This window comes from Arachis hypogaea, chromosome 11 (assembly GCF_003086295.3).
Source record: "Arachis hypogaea cultivar Tifrunner chromosome 11, arahy.Tifrunner.gnm2.J5K5, whole genome shotgun sequence".
In the NCBI taxonomy this organism is placed as follows: Eukaryota; Viridiplantae; Streptophyta; class Magnoliopsida; order Fabales; family Fabaceae; genus Arachis; species Arachis hypogaea.
The window spans coordinates 79,999,741-80,013,720 of NC_092046.1; the positions used below are offsets into that span (position 1 = coordinate 79,999,741).

Consider the following 13,980-nt stretch of genomic DNA (forward strand, 5'->3'; position numbering starts at 1 on the left):
AATCCTTGAGAGTCTATCTTCGGATGATGGTGAGTTGAGATTGGAGGGATGAGAAGGGCCATTTTGGTTTTGATATGGGTGTTGAGAGGTGTTGTTAGGTGGGTGCTGATATGATCTCTGTGTGGAATGTTGGTGAGCTGCATTGTTATTGGGGTTTTTAGGTCTCTGATCTTGGCCTTGATCTTGTTGATTTCCCTACCCAAAGTTTGGGTGGTTCCTCCAACCAGGATTATAAGTTTTGGAGTATAGATCATGGGTCTGCCTAGGTGAGTTCCCAATATAGTTGGCTTGTTTCTGATCATTCTCTGCCTCTGCATTCACTCCTTCTTGAGCTGCTGATGAGGTGGTGATTGCTGCTACTTGGTTCCTTTCCATCTTCTTGGTAAGGTCAGCCAGCTGCTTGGTGATCATCTTGTTTTGAGCCAGCAGTGCATCCACGTTGTTTAGCTCTATCACTCCTCTAGTGTTGCCTCTTTCAGAAGCATAGAAGTAATCATTCTCAGCTACAGTCTCAATGACATCTATGGCTTCTTCAATGGTCTTCTTCTTGTTCAAAGATCCCCTGGATGAGTGGTCTATTGCCTTCTTTGATTTGTAAGAAAGACCTTCATAGAAAATGTGTAACTGCACCCATTCATTGAACATGTCTGGTGGGTACCTTCTTGTCAAGTCCTTAAACCTCTCCCATGCTTCATAGAGAGTTTCACCATCTTGTTGCCTGAAGGTTTGTACCTCAGCTCTCAACCTGTTGATTCTTTGAGGAGGATAGAATCTCGCTAAGAATTTGTTCACCATATCTTCCCAGGTTGTTAAACTCTCCTTCGGGAAAGACTCCAGCCATTTAGATGCTTTATCCTTGAGTGAAAAGGGGAACAAAAGCAATCTATAGGTGTCAGGATGAACACCATTAGACTTCACAGTATCACATATCCTCAGGAAGGTGGTTAGATGTTGATTGGGGTCTTCTTGGACACTTCCTCCGAATGAACAGTTGTTATGAACAAGGGTGATGAGCTGTGGCTTTAGTTCAAAGTTATTGGCATGTATGGTTGGCTTTTGGATGCTACTTCCACCGTTTCCTGGGTTTGGGTTGATATAAGAGCCTAGAACTCTTCTCTCTTATCCATCATGATGCACTGGACCTTCTCTGCCATGGTTGTGAGCCTCTTCTTCATGGTGGTTCTCCATATTCTCATCTATGTTTGGTTCAAAATACTCCTACTCTTCCTCAGTACCAACGACTCTCTTTCCTCTTGCTTCCCTCCTTAATCTAAGGAAGGTCCTCTCAGGTTCAGAATCAAAGGAAGTTGAAGCCCCGCTTCTTCTACCTGTCATACAACCAACAGAGCAAAAGCAAGAGAGAAAATAAATGCAGGAAGTATTCTTGTTAGAAATGCTGTTAGTGTAAGTGATGCAATATATCAAACAGTTAGTGGGTTAGTGAACTGAATTGTAACAAATAAGAGAACACCACAAACGGGTAAGGGATAAAGGAAAGAAAATAACTAAAACTGAAAGTAAATCACTCAAACAGAAATTAAATCAAACAAAAGAAAAGTACCAAATCTAGTTATCCACCAATTTAATCATTGTTGATACAAAATCAATCCCCGGCAACGGCGCCATAAACTTGATTCATGGAAACTTGTCTCTCAACAATTTTCCCTCGGCAAGTATACCGAATTGTCGTCAAGTAAAAACTCACAATAGAGTAAGGTCGAATCCCACAGGGATTGATTGGTCAAGCAACTTTAATCAGAGGAATGTTCTAGTTGAGCTAAGCACGAATTGAGTTGAGACTTGCAGAAAAGTAAATGGCGGGAAAGTAAATAACAAAAAATGTAATTACTGGAAGTAAATGACGGAATGTAAATGACGGAAAGTAAATTCCAGAATCTTAAATGGGGATTTGGGGAAATGAACATAAAGGTAAATGGCAGAAAGTAAAGAGAATGGGTAAGATCAGAAGTGAGGGGTTCATTGGGCTCAGGAGATGTTGTATTCTCTGGATCAAGTTCATTCTCATCTCTTACTCAATCAATGCATTCATTGATCTCCTTGGAAATCTTAAGTGATTAGATTCCAATTCCTTGGCAACCCAATCTCTCAAATCTTGATCAATAGCCAATTCCTTGGTCTAATTGCTCATGAGAAGAGGTGAAGTATGGTCACTAATTATACCACATGTATTCCCAAATCAAAGTGTTGGTAGGATTATATGTCACCATATCCATCCAAACCCCAATTTGGTCCAACATGAGAAAGTATTTCTAGCATGATCTCTTCATTCCTTTTCCAAGGTCTGAAGAGATCCAAGTATGAATAGCTTCTTTTCCAAGACATCTACCCAATAGGATGAAGATTGAAAGCTTTCTAGTAAAATCAAGAGAAAAAAAGAAGAAGAATAATGAAAACTATTATTGATCCATCAAATTACAACAGAGCTCCCTAACCCAATGAATGGGGTTTAGTTGTTCATGGCTCTGGAAATGGAAAGCATCAATGAAAAGTACATTTTCCAAAATAAAACTAGAAGTTGCAGAGAAAGTAAAATACAGAGTGTAGTTCTCCAAAATGCCAAAAGCTCCCTATCTAGTTCAAAATTACTCCTATATATACTACTCTTCTGATCTTCTAGTTGGCTCTTCAAGTCTTGGATATGGGCCTTTGGATCTTTAGTTGAAGTAGTTACAGTCTTCAGTGGGCTCAGCTTTACTTGCAGAAAAAGTGTGAGTTAGGCATGGAAGTTAGTTAGGACGTTATGTGGCGTTAACGTTTAGTGAAAATGTGGGTTCGAGAACGTTAGTGATGATCACCTTTTTCACTAACGTTCCAAGCCAAAAAATGGTCCACATTAACTTCAACGTTAGTGGCACTAACGTGACCACTAACGTTGCCTCTTGGTCCTTCGCAAACGTTATTGGCATCCACCTTTTCTAATAACGTTGCTTATTGCCCTTTTTCCCCACGTTAGAGTTCACGTTAGTATAACTAACGTGACCATTAACGTGGGCTTGCCTTTCTTCGAGAGCGTTAGTGACACTTACCTTTGTCACTAACGCTCCAAATGACCCTCCTTCTCACGTTAGAGTTCACGTTAATTAGATTAACGTGGCCTCTAACGTGGTAGTGATTGCCATTCCCAACGTTAGTGACAAAGGTGAGTGTCACTAATGTTGGTCCATCAATTCTTCCTCCACGTTAGCTTCCACGTTAATGTAATTAACGTGGAAACTAGCGTGGGCACTAGTGGCTTAATCCAACGTTAGTGACAAAGGTGAGTGTCACTAACTTTGGTAATTCCTTGTTCCTTCCACGTTAGAGTTCACGTTAATGTAATTAACGTGACTCTTAACGTGGCCAAGTGTGCCCCTTTTCCAACGTTAGTGGTATTCACTGTTACCACTAACGTTGGAGCTTCCCTTCTCCTCCACGTTAGCTTCCACGTTAATGTAATTAACGTGACAACTAACGTGGGCTATAATGGCTTTCGAAGGCGTTATTGGAGTTCACTTTTCTTATTAACGTTGCAAGCTGGCTCCCATTCCACGTTAGTGGTCACGTTAATTAGACTAACGTGGCTACTAACGTGGTTCTTCCTTGCTTCCTTTGTCCTGAAATCAAGCAATTAAAGTGCATCAAAGCTCGATTCCAAGTCATGAGATCATGCATTATCTAATTTGTCATTCAATTCATGCATAATTCTCATGAAATCATGTAAAGTTCATAATATTTGCTTGAATCAAGATGTAAGTGAATATCTACCTAAAACTTGCTTATTTACTAAGAAAATGCATGAAACCACCCTAAAACAGTAAAGAAAAGGTTAGTGAAACTGGCCAAAATACCCTAGCATCAGCTATACAAGCCCTCGTCTCCCAGATTGGATCATCGAATACCTCCGAAAATAAACCCTCAAGCTCTAGTGCACTTCCTTTTCAACCACATAATGATCTTTCCATCCCATCACCACCCTCCATGGAAGAGCACCCACATCCATCAATCCAAGAGCAACATGATCCCAATCATGCTACTAACATGGAACAAGAGAGAAGGGATCGTCTTAGGGACGCAATGGATCGGTTACACGCGGCTTTATTTCCAGAGGAGCAAGAGGAGGCCCAAAATGTGGAGGTAGGAGAGACCCTTGATGATGAAGGAATATTTGAAAGGAGTTGTCATGGAAAGGAAATCATCAAGGAGGAGTACGATTTTATACTAAAACAACTGGACAAAGCAGTAATTATTGAGGAAGAAGAAGTGGTTGCAGACTTAGGAGATGCTGAACCTCCATGGGAACCTCGAGTCATAGAGCTTCCTTCTAAGGAGTTTGAATTTGATGCTGAGGAGGGTGTACGGTGCACGAAATTGTGATCACATTAATGTAGTACTCTTTGTTATTGTATGGAATCATTATTATGGCTCTTTACTATGTGTGGACACAACTCCATTCAACTAACCAGCAAGTGTACTGGGTCGTCCAAGTAATAAACCTTACGCGAGTAAGGGTCGATCCCACAGAGATTGTTGGCTTGAAGCAAGCTATGGTCACCTTGTAAATCTCAGTCAGGCGAATTTAAACATGATATTTTATTAGATTAAAATAAACAATAAAAGGGATAGAGATACTTATGTAGATTCATTGGCAGGGATTTCAGATAAGCGAATGGAGATGCTTTTCGTTCCTCTGAACCTCTGCTTTCCTGCTATCATCATCCAATCAGTCTTACTCCTTTCCATGGCTGGCTGTATGCAAGGGCATCACCGTTGTCAGTGGCTACATCCCCTCCTCTCAGTGAATCATATGCTCACGCACCCTGTCACGGCACGGCTATTCATCTGTCGGTTCTCGATCATGCTGGAATAGGATTCACCCTCCTTTTGCGTCTGTCACTAACGCCCAACACTCGCGAGTTTGAAGCTCGTCACAGTCATTCCATCATTGAATCCTACTCAGAATACCACAGACAAGGTTTAGACCTTCCGGATTCTCTTGAATGCCGCCATCATTCTAGCTTACGCCATGAAGATTCTGGTTAGGAGATCTAAGAGATACTCATTCTAGCTTAATTCATGTAGAACGGAAGTGTTTGTCAGGCACGCGTTCATAAGGGAGAAGGATGATGAGCGTCACACATAATCATCACCTTCATCACGTTCTTGGGTGCGAACGGATATCTTAGAAGAGAAATAAGAAGAATTGAATAGAAAACAGTAGTACTTTGCATTAATCTTTGAGGAACAGCAGAGCTCCACACCTTAATCTATGGAGTGTAGAAACTCTACCGTTTGAAAATACATAAGTGAAGGTCCAGGCATGGCCGAGATGGCCAGCCCCTCTGATCTAAGAACCAGGCGTCCAAAGATGTCTAATACAATAGTAAAAGGTCCTATTTATAATAAACTAGCTACTAGGGTTTACATGAGTAAGTATTTGATGTATAAATCCACTTCCGGGGCCCACTTGGTGTGTGTTTGGGCTGAGCTTAAGTGTTGCACGTGCAGAGGCCATTTGTGGAGTTGAACGCCAGTTTTTGTGCCAGTTTGGGCGTTCAACTCTGGTTTTGGATCCTTTTCTGGCGCTGGACGCCAGATTTAGGCAGAAGGCTGGCGTTGAACGCCAGTTTACGTCGTCAATTCTTGGCCAAAGTATGGACTATTATATATCGCTGGAAAGCCCTGGATGTCTACTTTCCAACGCAATTGGAAGCGCGCCATTTCGAGTTCTGTAGCTCCAGAAAATCCACTTTGAGTGCAGGGAGGTCAGAATCCAACAGCATCAGCAGTCCTTTTTCAACCTCTGAATCTGATTTCTGCTCAAGTCCCTCAATTTCAGCCAGAAAATACCTGAAATCACAGAAAAACAGACAAACTCATAGTAAAGTCCAGAAATGTGAATTTAACACAAAATCTATTAAAAACATCCCTAAAAGTAACTAGATCCTACTAAAAACATACTAAAAACAATGTCAAAAAGCGTATAAATTATCCGCTCATCAGTGTACAACCTCCAAGGCATATCATGGCTGAAGACTTTGAAGAAGTTGATCAAGAGATGGTGATTAAAGAAGAAGAAGCACAACCTCCCATATCCTTGGTAGGCAATGAAGAAGAGATTGGATCGGGAGAAAGCAACCAAGAGGAAGAGGTTGAAATTTAAGAAGCTTACAAAGAGGTGGAAGAATTCAAAGAAGAGCATTGATGCCAAGGCATCTTAGGCTAGTTTCACTAGCCTTTTTCTTTTATTTTTAGTTGTTTTATGCATTTTCTAGAGCCTTAAGTAATCATTTTGGGCCAAATAGTCATGCTTGTCTTAAATCATTCAACATGAAGATTTTGATGCAAATTCCATGAGTTTTTAGTTATATTCCTTGAAAGCTATGAATGGAAGAATTCTCATGAATTTTTGCAAGACTTTGATGCAATTGTTTGGATGATTTCAGGGAAGAAGAGGCTAGGCAAGGAAGCAACAAAATCAATAAAGGAAGCTTGAATATCACATGTGGAGTTTAAGATCCAGTTTAAGCCTAAACTGGAGCTTAAACGCCAGAATCATGAAGGCTAAGAAATGCTGGAACTGGCGTTTATCCTCCAGTTTAACCTTAAACTGGAAGTTAAACGCCAGAATGAGAATTTCACCAAGGAAGCATTTCCACGTTTAACCTCCAGTTTAACCTTAAACTGGAGGTTAAACGCCAGAATTGAGAAATGAACCAGGATGGCTTTCCTCCATTTCCACGTTTAAGCTTCAGTTTAACCTTAAACTGAAGCTTAAACGTGTTCGACAATTCCACACTCCAGGGTTGCCTTCTTCCATTTCCACGTTTAAGCTTCAGTTTAACCTTAAACTGAAGCTTAAACGTGCTCGAGCTTGTGCCTCGAGGGAGTGCCAGCGTTTAAGCTCCAGTTTAAGCTTAAACTGGAGCTTAAACGTGTTATATGGAACAGCTTGACCATGCCTTCTTCAAACATAAATAACTTGAGCTACAAAACTCCAAATGAGGTGATTCAAAATGCATTGGAAAGAAGACATCTAGAGCTTTCCAAGCATATATGGCATGCATGGTGGATACTAAAACTTGAGGGAGAAAACAGCCCCGTAATGTGCATAGAAGAGCATAGTACCAACATGCAATCAGGCCAGCTGACCTCTTCACCTTCCATGGAGTATAACTCGAGTTGTAGAAATCCAATTGAGGTGCTTCCAGTTGCGTTAGAAAGCTGACATCCATAGCTTTCCAACGATGTATAATAGTCTATATTTGGCATCAAATTGGCAAGGTTGACAAGAGAACAAAGTGACGACTCAAGAAAGGGAGGTGCAACGTTTGAGTGTAGTTTAATGGATCATTATCCTTTTTGGATCAATTATGTCACTCTACCCTTCAAGCAAGCAAGGCCCATCAACAACACCAAATCAAGGCCACAAGAATCATCTAGAATAGTTTATTTTCATTTGATTGTAATTTGCTTTGAATTTCATTTTCATTTTGTAATTTAGGGAGCCTATTTAAAGGCCTTAGTTTCTGCATTTGAGAGACACGGGGGGATTGAGGGGGAATCCAGCCCCTGAGGGGGAAGTTTTTTACACACAGAGAACTTGGGATCATTTTCTTTTAGTTTTGTAATTGAATTCAGAGCTATGACTCACTAAACCCCTTTCATTGGGTTAGGGAGCTCTATTGTAATTCAATGAATCAATAATAGTTTTATCTTCTTCTTCAATCTTTTCTCTTGAATTTTGTTAGAAAGCTTCTCGATCTAATTCCATTGGGTAGTTGTCTTGGGAAAGAAACTACCCATAATTGGAATCCTTCGGAACCTTGGGAAAGGAATGGAGGATTCATGCTAGAGAAGCTTTCTCACAGTGAATTGGATTGGGGTTTGGATGGATATTGTGACATGTAATCCTACCAAATTGTGGTTCATGAAACTGTGTGGTATAATCAGTGATCGAGCATCATCTCTTCTTATGAACATTTAAACCAAGGGATTGGGAATTTGTTTGTTTTTAGAGAGAATTGGTGAGCCAAGGGATTGGGATCCAATCATATAAGATTGCCAAGCAAAATTCAATGAATGCATTGGTTGAGGAAGGGATAAACATGTTTTGATTCGGAGATCTCAATATCTCCTATAACCCAATGAATTCCCCATTTCTGATTTCCACTTTCTCTTTACATTCTGCAATTAAATTCATGCAATCACCCCCATTCCCTTTAATTTCAGCAATTTAGCTTCTGCTCTTTACTTCATGCAATTTAAGATTCCGCCATTTAAATTTCTTGTCATTTACGTTTCCCGCCAATTTTACATTCCACAATTCTCATCTAAATCTTGATTCCGCTCAACTAGAACACACTTCTAATCCGAATTGCTCACTCAACCAATCCTTGTGGGATTCGACCTCACTCTATTGTGAGTTTTTACTTGACGATAACCGGTGCACTTGCCGGAAGGAATTTTGCCGATCGTGCAATTTCCTAAATCGTAGCATAACTAGTTTATGCGCATCAAGTTTATGGCGCCGTTGCCGGGGATTGGTTTTCGATTGACAATTCTCCAATTGGAAGTTAACTAGATTGAGCAATTTTTCTTTTCTTTTGTTAATAGTTTTTGTTTCAGTTTATTACTGCTAATTTCTGCAAATTTTAATTTGTTTTCTTTGCTTATTCACTTGTTAGCATACTAACCACTAGCTGTTTGTAATATTGCCTCACTATGGAATTTCCACTATCTTTGCATGAGTATTGTTTGAGACTGAGCACATTGCAAAAAAGAAAGGAGTATCCATCATCTTTTGGTCAATCAAAATTCATGAGAAACTCTCCACCACCACAGAATGATTCATGTTATTTTGCTCATGGTGGGTGGGAGTATCAGGAACAGGAAACGGGGTACTTCCCAGAGCCACAAAATGGTCCATGTTTTGGTGAATTTGATCACTACTCAAGTTGTGGCTGGGAAGATCAAAACCAAAGAGATTTCACTTATTCACACCCCATTCATCAAGAGCCATCACCTCTGAATTATCCAACCTCACCTCCTAGTTTTACATATCCAAATTCTTCATCACTTGAGCATTTCTCAGCACAAAATTCCTTCTCAAAATCATACAATTCATTTCACTATCCACAAGACTCATTCCACTACACACAAGAGTCATACCACTACCAACACTCCAACCAAAGACTCTATCAGCCCACACAAAACACATACTCCCAGCCACCATATCACAACCAAGATAATCAACCTCATCAACCCAATCCGAACCAACAATTTCAAGATCAATTAAACAGGATAGAAGGAATGATTGCAACTATGGGCAGAGATGTGGCCGATTTGAAAAGCTTTAAGGAAGAAGTGATATCCAACTTACAAAATCATGGTGCTGCCATTCAAAAGCTAGAAGCACAAATTGGATATCTATCAAAGCAAATCCCTACCCACAATTCTTCTAGTGATACCATGGCAAACCCAAGGGAGGAATCAGAAGAACAAGAAAGGGAGAAAGTCAATCAAGGGAGATCACACTCCAATGACACAGAGAGTTGCAAAGAGGAAGGGTTCATTGAACCACAAATTCAGGAAGCTTTTGATGAACAGGATACTCCAACTGTCCAACAACAACCAAGTTCTGAGATCAAGGATGTGAAGGCAGTAGAAACAAGCACCAAAATGAGGATTGTGACCGAGAAACAAAGGATCATATCCATGAAGAAGAGAAGGTCGAAGAACAATCCAACTCCTGAGCCAACAAGCAAGTTCACTCAAGCCAATCACAAGGGAAAGCTTGCTGGAAAGAAGCATTCACAACAAGGGGCACTAACTAGCGCCTTTATCCACTTGAAGTCATTCCTCTTAACAAACTGGAAGAAGAGGAAGAAAGTCAGGAACAGCATGTCAAGCTAATGACGTTAAAGAAGCGCTTGTTGGGAGGCAACCCAACCAAAGGTAGTTTTTCTTTTCTAGTTATTTCAATAAAAGAGTTAAGTAGATTTATCTGTATTGCAAGGAGCTAAGTTTGGTGTTGCACACCAAAACAATTCAAGGGTGAATGTGAGATTCTAAGTTTGGTGTTCCACCAAAAAACTTCATTAAAAGCACATTTCTACCTCAGCATGACTAGTCACTAGCTCCAACCAATCAGGGAAACTACTTAAACAATAGTTTAATTTCTAGTTCATAGTTTCTTTTTCTAGTTCATAGTTATTTTCTTAATAAAAGCACATGAGGTTTTCTGCATATGATCCCAATTGCTGCATATGGCAAGGAACTAAGTTTCGTGTTCACACACCAATCTAAGTTCAGAGGCCTACAAACATCCACGCATGCTAACCAATTCTCAAAGTGCTTGGGGAACAAGCAACTTCTAATAGCTTTGCAGGAAGACAATCAATCTCATGGAAGGAATATACATCATCATCAAAGAGAACACCAAGGCTAGGAAGGATGATGAACAACAAAGAAGATGCTAAAAGGTTGTATTGTCACTTAATTACTTGTACTTTGAATTGCTGATATTTGAAGTTTGCATGCACCCCTGCTTTAAGTTTGAGTCATTGCAGTTTTTGTTTGTCTGTTTGTTTAATTTTCAAATAAGTGATAGTCTAAGTGTCTGGATAACTTCATCTTCTTAAACAAATGCTTGCCATGCTTGTTCTGTTTCCATAAAATAAAAGAAATGTTTGAACAAAAGTAACTCAATTCCATTTGGTAAGAAATCAAATAAGATTAAGTGTTGGTATGCATGTTTGATTGAATAGTCAGCTCACTAAGAAATAAAGTTAGAATTGTCACTTTTAGTGGAAATTAGGATGCTGTCTATGGATCTTGATGAATAAATGTCTTTGGCCATGAAAAAGAAAGAAAAAGAAGAAGAAAAAGCCACTGAAAAAGGGCAACCAAAAAGCAAAAAAAATTGAGAAAATAAGCTAGGCACCAATGGTCTGAACTTCTGAGACAAATGCCTGTGGTGTTTATGTATTAAGGATATGCTTGGATGAATAGGTTCTGAGGAGTGTTTCAACACTTGGTAACTTGGGTTAACTAACCCGGGATTATCAACCAAAAGTCCATTATCAAGAGCAACCTAAATACAAAACATTTAGTCACACAAAGAGGTGCTGGGCACCAATGTCTCAAGAAGAAATGTGAACTAAAATGCCTGTAGTGGATATGTGTAGTGCACTAATAAGAAAAAGAAAATGCCAAAGGCTTGAGCAACACATGACACTGAGCAACAAGGAGCAAATAAGCTCAAAGAAAAAGAAAAACAAAGAAAAGAAACTTGCCAAGGATATGTGAATAACAAGAGGCCATAAGCAGTGTTTTAGTGGAAACATAAAAAGTGACATTCTTACCTAAGAAACAATAAAGTGATGCTGCAACAACTTTCTGCATGAACACCCCATTAATCAATGTCAATTACTTACTGATATGGCTAATGAATTTACTTTCTGTTTCATTCTTTCTTCTCAATAATTCAGAACTTGCTTGGGGACAAGCAAGGATTAAGTTTGGTGTTGTGATGCAAAGGCATCTTAGGCTAGTTTCACTAGCCTTTTTCTTTTATTTTTAGTTGTTTTATGCATTTTCTAGAGCCTTAAGTAATCATTTTGGGCCAAATAGTCATGCTTGTCTTAAATCATTCAACATGAAGATTTTGATGCAAATTCCATGAGTTTTTAGTTATATTCCTTGAAAGCTATGAATGGAAGAATTCTCATGAATTTTTGCAAGACTTTGATGCAATTGTTTGGATGATTTCAGGGAAGAAGAGGCTAGGCAAGGAAGCAACAAAATCAATAAAGGAAGCTTGAATATCACATGTGGAGTTTAAGATCCAGTTTAAGCCTAAACTGGAGCTTAAACGCCAGAATCATGAAGGCTAAGAAATGCTGGAACTGGCGTTTAACCTCCAGTTTAACCTTAAACTGGAAGTTAAATGCCAGAATGAGAATTTCACCAAGGAAGCATTTCCACGTTTAACCTCCAGTTTAACCTTAAACTGGAGGTTAAACGCCAGAATTGAGAAATGAACCAGGATGGCTTTCCTCCATTTCCACGTTTAAGCTTCAGTTTAACCTTAAACTGAAGCTTAAACGTGTTCGACAATTCCACACTCCAGGGTTGCCTTCTTCCATTTCCACGTTTAAGCTTCAGTTTAACCTTAAACTGAAGCTTAAACGTGCTCGAGCTTGTGCCTCGAGGGAGTGCCAGCGTTTAAGCTCCAGTTTAAGCTTAAACTGGAGCTTAAACGTGTTATATGGAACAGCTTGACCATGCCTTCTTCAAACATAAATAACTTGAGCTACAAAACTCCAAATGAGGTGATTCAAAATGCATTGGAAAGAAGACATCTAGAGCTTTCCAAGCATATATGGCATGCATGGTGGATACTAAAACTTGAGGGAGAAAACAGCCCCGTAATGTGCATAGAAGAGCATAGTACCAACATGCAATCAGGCCAGCTGACCTCTTCACCTTCCATGGAGTATAACTCGAGTTGTAGAAATCCAATTGAGGTGCTTCCAGTTGCGTTAGAAAGCTGACATCCATAGCTTTCCAACGAGGTATAATAGTCTATATTTGGCATCAAATTGGCAAGGTTGACAAGAGAACAAAGTGACGACTCAAGAAAGGTGGGTGCAACGTTTGAGTGTAGTTTAATGGATCATTATCCTTTTTGGATCAATTATGTCACTCTACCCTTCAAGCAAGCAAGGCCCATCAACAACACCAAATCAAGGCCACAAGAATCATCTAGAATAGTTTATTTTCATTTGATTGTAATTTGCTTTGAATTTCATTTTCATTTTGTAATTTAGGGAGCCTATTTAAAGGCCTTAGTTTCTGCATTTGAGAGACACGGGGGGATTGAGGGGGAATCCAGCCCCTGAGGGGGAAGTTTTTTACACACAGAGAACTTGGGATCATTTTCTTTTAGTTTTGTAATTGAATTCAGAGCTATGACTCACTAAACCCCTTTCATTGGGTTAGGGAGCTCTATTGTAATTCAATGAATCAATAATAGTTTTATCTTCTTCTTCAATCTTTTCTCTTGAATTTTGTTAGAAAGCTTCTCGATCTAATTCCATTGGGTAGTTGTCTTGGGAAAGAAACTACCCATAATTGGAATCCTTCGGAACCTTGGGAAAGGAATGGAGGATTCATGCTAGAGAAGCTTTCTCACAGTGAATTGGATTGGGGTTTGGATGGATATTGTGACATGTAATCCTACCAAATTGTGGTTCATGAAACTGTGTGGTATAATCAGTGATCGAGCATCATCTCTTCTTATGAACATTTAAACCAAGGGATTGGGAATTTGTTTGTTTTTAGAGAGAATTGGTGAGCCAAGGGATTGGGATCCAATCATATAAGATTGCCAAGCAAAATTCAATGAATGCATTGGTTGAGGAAGGGATAAACATGTTTTGATTCGGAGATCTCAATATCTCCTATAACCCAATGAATTCCCCATTTCTGATTTCCACTTTCTCTTTACATTCTGCAATTAAATTCATGCAATCACCCCCATTCCCTTTAATTTCAGCAATTTAGCTTCTGCTCTTTACTTCATGCAATTTAAGATTCCGCCATTTAAATTTCTTGTCATTTACGTTTCCCGCCAATTTTACATTCCGCAATTCTCATCTAAATCTTGATTCCGCTCAACTAGAACACACTTCTAATCCGAATTGCTCACTCAACCAATCCTTGTGGGATTCGACCTCACTCTATTGTGAGTTTTTACTTGACGATAACCGGTGCACTTGCCGGAAGGAATTTTGCCGATCGTGCAATTTCCTAAATCGTAGCATAACTAGTTTATGCGCATCAAGCATAAGGGAATGGAGCTTGAAATCACCTTGCCAAAGCTGTTGGAGACCTCTCCCCCAAAGCCATTACCATCCAATACAATATTCAAGTGGGTAAAATTCTTATCCTTAACCTTTACTTTCCCACCTGAATATG

General features: G+C 39.5%; 1 non-coding gene across 1 annotated transcript; it reads left to right on the forward strand.

The window, feature by feature from the left end:
• The first annotated feature begins 643 nt into the window (after nucleotides 1–643).
• Nucleotides 644–747, forward strand: LOC112725729 (small nucleolar RNA R71). Its single transcript, XR_003164816.1, has one exon. It is a non-coding gene; the product is annotated as a small nucleolar RNA R71 (small nucleolar RNA).
• Nucleotides 748–13,980: the final 13,233 nt, after the last annotated feature.